This window comes from Rattus rattus, chromosome 2 (genome assembly GCF_011064425.1).
Source record: "Rattus rattus isolate New Zealand chromosome 2, Rrattus_CSIRO_v1, whole genome shotgun sequence".
Lineage (NCBI taxonomy): Eukaryota > Metazoa > Chordata > Mammalia > Rodentia > Muridae > Rattus > Rattus rattus.
In genome coordinates this window covers 144,135,640-144,150,523 of record NC_046155.1, presented here as the reverse complement: position 1 = coordinate 144,150,523, position 14,884 = coordinate 144,135,640, and positions in this window count along the sequence as shown.

The window sequence follows — 14,884 nt, the reverse complement described above, 5'->3', positions numbered from 1 at the left end:
AGCTAAATCTTCAGAGGGGCAGACACCCCTGGGAAGCCAGAAGAGAGTACACCCTGCCCACATTTTTTACTCCAGAGGCAAACGCATAACGCCGTCTGGGACCCCAGTGCATGGGGGCTCCCGGGAAAACGCGGCGCAGGCCCTCCTGGTTGCCACCCTCACGGAGAGCTCAAAAGCAGCCCTCCATGAGCAACTTCAGCTGCAGGACCACAGGTAAGACCAACTTTTCTGCTCTAAGTGACCTGCCTGGTAGACTTAGGACATAGGCCCACAGGCACAGCTGAAGACTACTGGACAGGAAAGACTGCATGCCTGAAAGCAGAACAATTTGTTCCCATAACTGGCTGAAAGGAAACAGGAAAATAGGTCTACAGCACTCCTGACACACAGGCTTATAGGATGGTCTAGCAACTCTCAGAAATAGCAGAACAAGGTAACACCAGAGACAACCTGATGGTGAGAGGCAAGCGCAGGAACCCAAGCAAAAGAAACCAAGAATACATGGCAACTCCCCAATAAAAAGACATAGATTAACAAACTGGATATGCAGTGAGGACCCTGCATTCTGCTGCCTACAGGAAACACACCTCAGACACAAAGACAGACACTACCTCAGAGTGAAAGGCTGGAAAACAACTTTCCAAGCATATGGTCTGAAGAAGCAAGCTGGAGTAGCAATTCTCATATCGAATAAAATCGATTTTCAACTGAAAGTCATCAGGAAAGGATAAGGAAGGACACTTCATATTCATCAAAGGAAAAATCCACCAAAATGAACTCTCAATACTAAATATCTATGTTCCAATTACACAGGCACATATACATAAAAGAAACCTTACTAAAGTACAAACCACACAGTTCACTTCACACAATAATAGTAGGAGATTTCAACACTACACTCTCATCAATGGACAGATCATGGAAACAGAAATTAAACAGACACACAGACAGACTAAGAGAAGTCATGAACCAAATGAACTTAACAAGTATTTATAGAACATTCTTTTCTAAATAAGGATATAACTTCTTCTCACCACCACATGGTACTTTCTCTAAAATTGATCATATAATTGGTCATAAAACAGGCCTCAATAGATACAGAAAGATAGAAATAATCCTATGCATCCTATCAGAAAACCAAGGGCTAAAGCTGGACTTCTATAAAAAGAAGAGAAGAACGGCCACATATAAATGGAAGTTGAACAATGCTCTACTCAATGATAACCTGTTCAAGGAAGAAATAAAGAAAGAAATTAAAGACTTCTTCGAATTTAATGAAAATGAAGGTACAACATACCCAAACTTATGCGACACAATGAAAGCTGTGCCAAATGGAAAACTCATAGCTCTGAGTCCCTGCAGAAAGAAACAGGAGAGAGCATATATCAGCAGCTTGACAGCACACCTAAAAGCTCTAGAAGAAAAAGAAGCAAATACACCCAGGAGGAGTAGAAGGCAGGAAATAAACACACTCAGAGCTGAAATCAACCAAATAGAAAGAAAAAGGACTATACAAAGAATCAACAGAACCAAAAGTTGTTTCTTTGAGAAAATCAACAAGATAGATAAACCGTTAGTCTGACTAATGAGAGGACAGAGAGAGTGTGTCCAAATTAACAAAGTCAGAAACGAAAAGGGAGACATAACTACAGAATCAGAGGAAATTCAAAAAATCATCAGATTCAACTACAAAAGCCTATATGCAGCAAAACTTGAAAATCTGCAGGAAATGGGCAATTTCCTAGACAGATACCAGGTACCGAAGTCAAATCAGGAACAGAAGGAGGACCAAAATGTGAATGGTTTACTCCTTCTTTAAAAGGGGAACAAGAATACCCTTGGGACAAATAGGGAGGCAAAGTATAGAACAGCAGCAGAACGATCACCCATTCAGAGCCTCTCCCACATGTGGCCTATACGTATACAGCCACCAAACTAGATAAGATGGATGAAGCAAAGAAGTTCAGGCCGACAGGAACCAGATGTAGATCTCTCCTGAGATACACAGCCAGAATATAGCAAATACATAGGCAAATGACAGCAGCGACCCACTGAATTGAGAACTTGACCTCCGTTGAAGGAATCAGAGAAAGGACTGAAAGAGCTTGAAGGGGTTCGAGACCCCATATGAACAACAATGCCAACCAGCCAGAGCTTCCAGGAACTAAGCTACTACCCAAAGATTGTACATGGACTGATCCTGTGCTCCAACCACAAAGGTACCAATGAATAGCCTAGTAAGAGCACCAGTGGAAGGGGAAGCTATTGGTCCTGCCAAGAGTGAACCCCCAGTGAATGTAATTGTTAGGGGAAGGGCAGTAATTGGGGGAGGGTGGGGAGGGGAACACCCATATAGAAGTGGTGTCGGAGGGGTTAGGGGGATAGGTGCTTGGAAACCCGGAAAGGGAATAACAATCGAAATGTAAATAAGAAATACCCAAGTTAAGAAAATGGAGAAAAATATAAAAAAATAAAATAAAATAAAGAAAGTGTAAAAAAAAAGTAATGCAACAATATGTGGTAACATGATTCATTAAGGTTTTGTTACTAAAAATTTCTGTACATATTTAGTACATTGTATATTTTTGAACTAAAATATTGATCATTTATTTTTCACTTGATTATAATAATTTTTGATAAAATTATATCTATTAAAAATTGATAAATTCCTTGTTTGCTAATTTGTCCTTGTTTACCCAAAAGATATCATTCTGTTATGTAAACAAGTAAAAAAATGTTGCATTATTTTATAAAATATCGCTTTTTTATTTATTTGTTTTTTAATTAATTAATTAATTGTTTCATTTATTTGTCTCATTTTATGTATACATTGGTGTGTGCCTGACTCTATTTCTCTTTACCTTGGGCATGCAGTAACCCACAGAAATGAAAAGGAGCATCTTATCAAGGAAACCAGGGTTACAGAGTGTATGAACTGCCATGTGAATTCTGGAAACAAAATCTTTCTTCCTTAAGGAAAATTTATGATCTGCAGAACTACCTCTTGGCCTACTTTGTTTATTTTACTTTCATTAGCTGTGTAAATATGCACATGCACCACATGTCTGCTTTGACCATAGGCCAGGAAAAGGCACAATATATACTCAGAAATTCATGAGTTTTCCAAAGAAAGTGTCTGTTAACCACCTTCATCCTCTGAAATAGCATCCAGTGCTCTTAACCACTGAGCTGTCTCCCAGTGCTCTCCCATATCCCTCCAGTTCTGTGAATTTTCTGGGTTCAGTAACAGTTTCTCTCATCGTCTGTGATGACATTTCTACCAGAACATAGTCTCCCTTACCTAACAACCCACATTCCTTCTTTTCCTTTTCATTTGGAGGTGGTTTCTCTCATTAGGTGCATCTCCTATTTACTCAGACCCTGGATCAGTGCTTGATAGTCTCCTTCTGTCCATACATATCTTCCCATGGACTAATCTATTTCTTTAAATTGTCTCCTGAACCGTCACTTCTCCATATATTTTGACACTGAAACTTTCTCTATGGATAGTAAATGGTGTTCTTCCCTGTAACCTGTTCCTCAGAAATGGAATCTGGTTATAGAGAGGGTGGCCAGAATTAACTGAGTAAGTGAATAAACAACCATGGCTCTTCAAAAGACAGTTCATTTACAATTTTCCAATCAGGATTTTCTGGGCTACATAGTGAAAGAGAGGGATATTGGAAGCAAATAGGGCAAGAGAGAGAGAGTGAAAAAGGAAGTCAAGTAGAGGAAGAGGATGAGGTAGGAGGCAAAAATGAAACAAATGTTTGGTAAAAGAGGATAAATTGAAGGGCAAGAGCTTGTAGGACTGATGTAATTTCTCTCTGAGTGTACATGTGACTCCAATTCTTCTGGAACTGAGATAGTCAGGGAATAAATACAGCTCCTTGCTTAGGCAGATGGATGTGCAGAAAGGATTCCTGGGGAGGCATTCCTCTGTACCTAATATGCAGCCAGCAAATCTAGCTAACCTGAGGGTTCTTTCTTCTGCCTTCACACAGTTACCCCTATGAAGCAGTGCCAGGAATCGTTCACATTCACCAAGAGCCAACTTGGAGAAATTGGAGGCCCTGTTCACCAAGATCCAATGCCCAGCTATGTGTGCAACAGAAGGTAGTTCTCACAATGAACATACCTGAGTTCAGGGTCTATGTAGGATGATCTGTTCCCTGGATCCCTCATACACTTAATATAATCTTTTGTGGGCTCTTGTCACATCCAGATTGGATGAATGAGAGAGGACAAGGGTAGCAGCCACATTTATGAAGTGGCCTAAAAGCCCTCATGCCCCTTCCTTCAATCATGTTATATGATGCCTTCTCAGCACACTGTCCTCCAAGAGTTCTCTTTCCCTTTGTACTCTCTGTTTCCATTTAGGGCCTCACATATGCACAAGTAACCAACCACTGAGATATATCATTAACCCTCTAGTTTTTAAATTTGATAACAATTTATTTTTGAGACAAGGTCTTAATATGTAAACTATGCTGGCTTTGAACCATCAAAGATCCCTCTGTCTCTCTTTCCCAGGTGCTGATTTTAAAGCTATTACATAAGGCTAGAGATTCAGGTTAATTGTGCATTTCTATGTGCATGTGTAATCTGATATACACAATTACAAAAGAGTCCAGATGATGGTAATAGTTTCCCTGGAGCTATAGTTATGGAATGTTGGGTGCCATGAAGTGTGGGTCCTGGTAACTGAACCCAGATCCTCTACAAGAACATTATGTACTCTAAAACATTAAGCCATCCCTCTAGCATATTTTGTTATTTTAATTTTAAAAAAATATTCTTTTGTTTGGAAGAAGAAAAGAATGTTAAAAATAATGTAATTATACTCTAATTTCAAAAACTAAGCAATAAAATTATTGTTTGTTAATTTTATAGAATGATACATATATATACTGATTTCATATTTACCCCTTCTGTACATTTGATTCTTCTTGGATGCCCTTCACTCCTCTCACAATATCATTCATGCTTTTTTTCTCCTCCTCCCCATTTTCCTCCTCATCTTTAAAACCCACTAGGCCTACACATGCCTGTAAAACCATATTTTTAAGGATTGGTATTGAAAGAAAGTTTCACAAGTTACCCAGACAGGACTTGAACTCGCGTTGCATCCCAGGCAGACGTCCATCTTCAGATCTTCTTGCATCCTCCTCCTCCTCCTCCTCCTCCTCCTCCTCCTCCTCCTCCTCCTCCTCCTCCTGAAGAGAAGCATTAAAACAGGTCTGTGCATTAAGCCTAGGTTCAGAGAACTTGCCCCATCATCATGGTTATTGAGCAATCAGCCAATCAGTCAAGTCATATTATAAACTGAGGAGACTCATATGGTTCACAGAGCTTTAAATTCCAAACATGTCTGCTAGTGCATTTTACTTGACAGCATCTTCCAGCACCCACTACTAGAATAACACACTAAACATGATAACTCACACCTTGAACCCCAAGATTTGGGTAGCTGAGTCAGAGGTTTAGCTTTGATCTTAAGACTAGTCTAGACTACATATTGAGCCTCCACCCTAAGTGTATGGCTTTGCTACTTATGACAACACTTATATTCTTTACCGAAGTAGAACACTAACCAATCTGAGGTCTCCTTTAAATAGTGAAGACTGGGTAAAAATGATTATTAGGTGACTGAGAGGATTATTGGGTAAGAGAAATGTGTATTTGTGTGTGTGTGTGTGTGTGTGTGTGTGTGTGTGTGCATACATGTGTTCTGCAATGTGGGGAATATAATCCAGAGCTCAGTACATGCCAGGAAAATGCTTTATCCACAGATGTATGTTTGCACGTATTAATGTGCATATATGTATGTATGGCTGGAGGTTCATAGTAATAAGCAGGATTGAGTTAACATAATATATGCATATTACATGACTATGTATGGAATGTGAGTTGACTGCATTAAGTAAATATACTGAAGCTTAGATTCCAGGAGAGTAGCCTTCAGTAAGCACCAGGAAGTAGCAATATTGCCAAAAGCTGTGAACAATTCTGCCTTAGGTGCATTCCACCCTCATCTCCAATAGAGAATTTAGACCTTTTACAGCCTACCCCAAGCTAAAGATAAATACTATGTTTTATGATGCCATGGACCACCCCAGCCTGGTATGGGATTTCCTGGCACATGGGTCCTTCAACGACTAGGTGGGTAAGGATTCAGCGGTGAGAAATGGAAAGAAACACAGAAGCAGTTTGAATCTGAGTGTAATTTGCAGGCTTCAAAAGGGTTTTTTTTGTGCAAGAGAAACAGGTATTACAATTCTAAATGATGTATTCGTTGAAGCAGCTGCAAAGAATAATTATAATCATCTGGCACAAGAAAATACAAAATCATTCTGGTATTACAATTTCTAAAGAGTGGGTTCAGAGAATCATTTACAAATGTAATTGATAACATCATTATCATTTAACAGAACCAAGTACAAAAAAATCACTTAGAGTTAATAGCAAACTTCCTGCAGCAAGTTCAAAAGATCTTCAGGGGTACTTGGTTATGACCCCTAGGTCCTAAACAAGTTAATGAATTTTCATAGGTAATCTTTATCTAACATCTCGCTTCTGTCTTATTAAAATTCCTCAGTTCAATTTAAAACTGTACTTAAAAACAGTACTTTCTATACCAAAATATCAGAGCCCATTTCAACTATACATGCATAACCATACAATTTCACACATTGTTCGGAGGGTTTTCATCAAATTACAATTCTGTAATTATGCAAATGATTATGAAGCATGGTGTTGGATCTCTTGGAGAAAATGTCATGGCTAGTGACCCCAACTCAATGGGTTACTTCTTATCCAATTTTCTCCCTTAAAATCTCAGCCTAGGCTATCAGGAACATGTCATAAATATAGAAAAGGAATAGAAGAAGATAAAGCAGACAGACTGCCATGTGAAATACAGCACAAGCTAGAGAGGTCCACAACTGATTCCAGGAAACATCCTCTCTTTGGAATCTAATGACTCACTGTGTGAAAATTCTCACGCAGAATCAACTGGGGTTGGTGTGGCAACATGAGACCTAGTTGCCCTGATCACAATTTCTCAGAGAAAGCACCAGTGCTGGGTTTTCCAGGTGTCTGTAGGAATTTAATTTCATTAAGAGGCTTGAAGACATATTCATAGTTCTAGGGAGAGGTCTTTCAGACATTCACACAGTATGTCCAATATTCTATTTCTTAGGCCAGGAGTGGTTTTCCATGTTTATGATCTCAACATGAGGAAGATTGAGGCAGGGGAATTGAGGTATGATGTATTGCAAATCTGTGGTCATGGCTCCATAAGACCTATCTCAATACCCTCCCTTTCCCCACCAAATGTTACTTTAAACTCACAAGTCTCACAAAGAAATGGCCAAATAATAAGGCTCCCTCATTTGACGTTAGCTTCTCTGTTCCATCCTTGACCACTCACTGGCCTCTCAGCTCTCTCCTCCCTGGCTATTAAGAATAAAACTGATCTCTGATCCTGGCCCATAGCATCCCTGCTCCCAAATCCAGTGGGAGAGAGCTGAACACCCAGAAGTTCAGGACAGACTGCCACTTCTGTCCACCTTTGCCCAAATCCCTAGCCCAAGGGAAAAGTGTGTAGTGCCTCTGGACACTGGAATATAGGAGCAGTCAAGCTGCAGGTGCCCTGTGGTCCAGATCTGCGCCCACATCTGAAATGAACCTGTCAAACAGATCCCTGCACCCCAGTCCCATGGTGGGGGAGAGCTAGACCATCACAGGGGCAGACATTCCTGTGAAACTAGAGGAGATTACTTACTGCCCATATTCCCAAACCAAGAAGAAAACATTTTATGCCATCTGCGCCCCTGCTAACAGGGACCTAGGAGAAGTAGGGACAGGACCCTTATTATTCCCACCCAAATGGAGAGCTGAAAGCAAGCCGACAGGAATGACTATACGCCTGAGAGCAGAACACTCTGTTCCCATAACTGGCTGTAAGAAACCAGGAAAACAGATCTACAGCAGTGCTGACAAAAGGGCCCACAGAAGGGTCAAGCCACCATCAGAAATAGCAAGAGAAGCTAACACCAGAGACAACCTGATGGCGAGAGGCAAGCACATGAACCCAAGCTACAGAAACCAAGACTACTTGCAATCATCAGAGCCCAATTTTCTCACCAAATCAAACACTGAATATCCAAACACACCAGAAAAGCAAGATCTAGATTTAAAATACATTTTATCACGATGATGGAGGACTTTAAGAAGGTCATAAATTGCTCCCTTAAGGAAATACAGGACAACACAAGTAAACAACTAGAAGCCATTAAAGAGGAAATACAAAGATAACTTAAAGAACTAGTGGACAAAACAACCAAAGAAGAGAAGGAAATGAACAAAACCATCCGGGAGTTAAAAATGGAAACCAAAACAATAAGGAAAGCAAAAAGGGAGACAACCTTGGAGATAGAAAAACCTAGGAAGGAGATCAGAATTCATAGATGTGAGCATCATCCACAGAATACAAGATGTAGAAGAGAGAGTCTCAGGAGCAGAAGATACCATAGAAAACATCAATACAACTTTCAAAGATAATGTAAATTGGGAAAAGCTAATACCCCAAAACATACAGGAAATCCAGGACGCAATGAGAAGACCAAACCTAAGGATAATAGGTATAGAAGAGAGTGAAAACTCCCAACTTAAAAGGTCAGTAAATATCTTGAACAAAATCATAGAAGGAAACTTCTCTGACCTAAAGAAAGCAATCCTGATAAACATTCAAGAAGCATAAAGTACTCCACAAAGATTGGGCCAAAAAGAAACTCCTCCCATCGCATAATAGTTAAAACATCAAATGCAGAAAACAAGGATAAAATATTAAAAGCAGTAAGAGAAAATGATCAAGGAACATATAAAAGCAGACTTATCAGAATTACACTAGACTTCTCACCAGAGACTATGAAAGTCAGAAGATCCTGGACTGAGGTCACACAGACCCTAAGAGAACAGAAATGCCAGCCAAGGTCACTGTATCCAGCAAAACTATCCATTAACATTGAGACAAAACCAAGATGTTACAGGACAAAACTAAATTTACACAATATCTTTCTACAAATCCATCCCTACAAAGGGTAATAAATGGCAAAGCCCAACACAGGGACGCAAGCTACAGCATAGGAAAGGAAGAAAGCTTTCTTTTTGCAACAACACCAAAAGAAGAGAAGCACAAAAACATAATCCCACCTTCAAATACGAAAATAACAGGAAGTGAAAGTCACTATTCCTTAATATCTCTCAACATCAATGGACTCAATTCCCCAATAAAAAGACATAGATTATCAGACTGGAGAAATAAATAGGACCCAGCATTTTGCTGCCTATAGGAAAGACACCTCAGTGACAAACACAGACAGTACCTCAGAGTAAAAGGCTGGAAAACCATTTTTCAATCAAATTGTTTGAAGAAACAAGATGGAATATCCATTCTAATATCAATCAAAATCAACTTTCAAACAAAAGTAATCAAAAAAGATTAAAAAGGACACTTCATATTCATCAAAGAAAAAAATCCACCAAGATGAACTCTCAATCCTAACTATTTATGCTCCAAATGCAAGGAACCTACATTTATAAAAGAAACATTACTAAAGCTCGAAGCACATATTGCACCTCACTCAATAATAGTAGGAGATTTCAACTCTCCACTCTCATCAATGGACAGACGATGGAAACAGAAATTAAAAAGAGCCATACACAGACTAACAGAACCTATGAGACAAATGTACATAACAGATATTTATAGCACATTCCATCCTAAAAGAAAAGGATATATCTTCTTCTCACCACCTCATGGTACCACTACAAAATTGACCATACAATTGGTCACAAAATAGGTCTCAACAGATACAGAAAGATAGAAATAATCCCATGCATCCTATAAGACCACCACGGACTAAAGTTGGTCTTTAATAATAACAACAAGGATAGAACGCCCACATATAAATGGAAGTTGAACAATGCTCAACTCAATGATAACTTGTTCAAGAAAGAAATAAAGAAAGAAATTAAGGAATTCTTAAAATTTAAGAAAAATGATGGTACGACATACCCAAACTTATGGGACACAATGAAAGTTGTGCTAAGAGGAAAACTCATATCTCTGAGTGCCTGCAGAAAGAAACAGGTGAAAGCATACACCAACATCTTGAAAGCCCTAGAGAAAAACAAAGCAAATAGACACAGGAGGAGTAGAAGGCAGTAAATAATCAAACTAATGGCTGAAATCAACCAAGTAGAAATAAAAAGGACTACACATTGAATCAACAGAATCAAAGGCTGGTTCTTTGAGAAAATCAACAGGATAGATCAACCCTTAGCTAGACTAAATAGGACACAGAGAGTGAGTCCAAATTAACAAAATCAGAAATGAAAAGGGAGATAACAGCAGAATAAGAGGAAATTCAAAATGTCATCAGTGCCTAGTACAAAAGCCTATATTCAACAACACTGGAAAATCTGAAGGAAATGGACAATTTTCTAGACAAATACCAGGTACCAAAGTTAAGTCAGGAAGAGATAAATAACTTAAAAATCCCCATAACTCCTAAAGAAATAGAAGCAGTCATTAAAGCCCCTCAACCAAAAAGAGCCCAGGACGAGATGGGTTTAGTGCAGACTTATATCAGACCTTCATATAAGACCTCATACTAAAACTGTCCAAAATATTCCACAATATTGCAACAGACAGAGCACTACCAAATTCCTTCTATGAAGCCTCAATTACTCTTATACCTAAATCACACAAAGAACCAACAAAGAAGGAGAACTTCAGTCCAATTTCCCTTATGAATATCGACACAAAAATACTCAATAAAATCCTTCCATACCGAATCCAAGAACACATCAAAACAGTCATCCATCATGATCAAGTAGGCTTCATCCCAGGTATGCAGGAATGGTTCAATATACAGAAAACCATCAACATAATCAACTATAGAAACAAATTCAAAATAGAAACCACATGATCATTTCATTAGAGGCTGAGAAAGCATTTGACAAAATTCAACACCCTTTCATGATCAAGTACTGGAAAGAACAAGCATTCGAGGCCCATACCTAGACATAGTAAAAGACATATACAGCAAATGAGTAGCTTACCTTGTACTAAATGTACTAAAGTCTGATAAACAACTCCAGCAAAATATGTGGGTATAAAATTAACTCAAATAAATCAGTAGTCTTCCTCTACACAAAAGATTAACAGGTTGAGAAAGAAATTAGGGAAACAACACCCTTCATAATAGTCCCAAATAATATAAAATACTTCGATGTGACCTTAACCAAGCAAGTGAAATATCTGTATGATAAGAGCTTCAAGTCTCTTAAGAAAGAAATTGAAGAAGGTCTCAGAATATGGGAAGATCTCCCATGCTCAAGGATTGACAGGATTAATATAGAAAAAAATGGCCATTTTACCAAAAGCTATCTACAGATCAATGCAAGCCCCATCAAAATTCTAATCCAATTATTCATAGAGTTAGACAGAATAATTTGCAAATTCATCTGGAATGACAAAAAACACAGGATTGCTAAAACTATCCGCAACAATAAAAGGACTTCCTGGTGAATCACCATCCCTGACCTCAAGCAATATTACAGATCAATAGTGATAAAAATCTCTATGGTATTGGAGGGAGACCAGTGGAATAGAATTGAAGCCCGAGAAATGAATCCACACATCTATCATCACTTGGTTTTTGACAAAGGAGACAAAACCATCTAATGGAAAAAAGATAGCATTTTCAACAATTAGTGTTGGATCAACTGGAGGTCAGCCTGTAGTAGAATGCAAACCAATCCATTCTCGTCACCTTGTACAAAGCTTAAGTCCAAGTGGATCAAGGACCTCCACATCAAACCAGATACATTCAAACTAATAGAAGAAAAAGTAGGGGAGAATCTTGAACACATGGGCACTGGAGAAACTTTCCTGAAAAGAACATCAATGGCTTATTCTCTAATATCAAGAATATCCAAATGGTATCTCATAAAATTGCAAAGTTTCTGTAAGGCAAAGGACTCTGTCTTTAGGACAAAATGGCAACCAACAGATTGGGTGAATATCTTTACCAATCCTACAACTGATAGAAGGCTAATATCCAGTATATACAAAGAACTCATGAAATTAGACTGCAGAGAGTCAAATAACCCCAATAAAATTGGGTACCGTGCTAAACAAAGAATACACAGCTGAGTAATATTGAATGGCTTACAAGCACCTAAAGAAATGTTCAACACCTTTAGTCATCAGGGAAATGAAAATAAAAACAATCCTGAGATTCCATCTCACACCATTCAGAATGGCTAAGATAAAAACTCAGATGACAGCAGAGGCTGAGGAGGATGTGGAGAAAGAGAAACACTTTTCCACTGTTGTTGGGATTGCAAACTGGTACAACCATTCTGGAAATCAGTCTGGAAGTTCCTCAGAAAATTAGACATTGTACTATCTGAGGACCCAGCTATACCTCTCTTGGGCATACACCTAAAAGATGCTCCAACATACAACAAGGACACATGCTCCACTATGACCATTGCAGCTTTATTTATAATAGCCAGAAGCTGGAAAAATCCCAGATGCCCTTCAACAGAGCAGTGGACACAGAAAATGTGGAATTTCTACACAATGGAATACTACTCAGATATCAAAAACAGCGTCTACATGAAATTCATAGGCAAATGGAATGAACTAGATACAGAAAAAGATACATGGTATGCACTCATCAGCAGCTTGACCACACACCTAAATCTCTAGAAAAAAAAAAGCAAAAACATCCAAGAGGAGCAGATGTCAGGATTAATCAAACTCAGGCCTGAAATCAACCAAGTAGAAACAAAAACAACTATAAAAAGTATCAACAAAACAATGAGCTGCTTCTTTGAGAAAATAAAAAAGATAGAAAAACCCTTAGACAGAATTACCAGAATGCACAGAGGGTGTATCCAAATTGAAAAAATAAGAAATAAAATAAGAGACAGAAAAACAGAATCTGAAGAAACTCAAAAAAGCATTAGATCCTACTACAAAAGCCTATATACAACAAAACTAGAAAATCTGCATGAAATGGACAATTTTCTAGACAGACACCAGTACTAAAGTTAAATCAGGATCAGATAAAGCATCTAAGCAATCCCAAACCTCTTCGAGATATAGAAGCAGTTACTAAGTGTCTCCCAACCAAAAAATGCTCAGGACTAGATGGGTTTGGTGCAGAATTCAATCAAACCTTCATAGCAGACCTAATAACAGTACTATCTAAGCTATTCCACAAAATAGCAACAGACAGAACACTATCCAATTTCTTCTATAAATCCAAAATTATGTTTGTTCCTACACCACTGAAAGACCCAAAAAGAACGAAAACTTCAGACCATATTCCTTTATGAATACTGATGCAAAAAATACTCAATAAATTTGTCACAAACCATATCCAAGAATACATCTAAATGATCATACAACATGACCACGTATGATTCATCTGAGGGATGCAGGGACAGTTCAATATACAGAAATCCATCAATGTAAATTACTACGTAAACGAACTCAAATACAAAACCAAAAGATCATCTCATTAGAAGGTGACAAAGTATTTGACAAACTTGAATACCCTTTCATGTTAAAAGTCTTGTAAAGATCTGGAATTTAAGCCCCATACCTAAATGTATTAAGAACAAAATATAGCAAACCAGTAGCCAACATCAAGCTAAATGGAGACAAAATTAAAACAATCCCACTAAAATCAAGGACTAGACAAGGCTGTCCACTCTCTCCTTACTTATTCAATATAGTACTTGGAGTCCTTCACAGAGCAATCAGATAACAAAAGGAGGATAAAAGGGTACAAATTGCAAAAGAAGAAATAAAAATAACACTATTTGTAGATGATGCAATAGTATACTTAAGTGACCCCAAAAGTTCTGCTAGAGATGTACTAAGCCTGATAAACAACTTCAGCAGAGTGACTGGGTATAAATTAACTCAAACAAATTAATAGCGTTCCTCTACTCAAATGATAAACCGGCTGGGAAAAAATTAGGGAAACAACACACTTCACAATAGTAACAAGTAACATAAAACAACTGGGTGTTAGTCTAACCAAGCAAGTGATAGATCTGTATGACAAGAACTCCAGGTCTCTGAAGAAAGAAATTATAATAGATCTAAGAAGATGGAAAGATGTCCCATGCTCACGGACTGTCAGGATTAATATTGTAAAAGTGGTCATTTTGGCCAAAGCAATCTACAGATTCACTGCAAACTCTATCAAAATTCCAAATCAATTATTCATAGTGTTTGGAAGATCAATTTGCAAATGCATATGGAATGACAAAAAACCCATGATAGCAAAAACTACTTTCAACAATTAAGGAATGTCTGGGGGAATCACCATCCCAGACCTCAAGCTGTATTACAAGGCAATAGTGATAAAAACTATATGGTATTGGTACAGAAACAGGCACATTGATCAAGGCAATAGAATTGAACTACATACCTCTGGACACTTAATCTTTGACAAAGAGGCAAAAACCATCCAGTGTAAAAAAGATTTCATTTTCAACAAATGATTCTGGTTCAAGTGGAGGTCAGCACATAGAAAATTCAAATTGGACTATTCTTATAGCCCTGCACAAAGCACAAGTCAAAGTGGAACGGGGACCTCCACATAAAACCATATATATTCACACTAATAGAAGGAAAAGTGGGGAAATACTTCAAATACATGTATACTGTGGAAAATTTCCTAGACAAACACCAATGACTTATGCTCTAAGATCAAGATTCAACAAATGAGACCGCATAAAATTGGAAAACTTGTGTCATAGAAAAGATACTCTCATTAGGACAAAACAT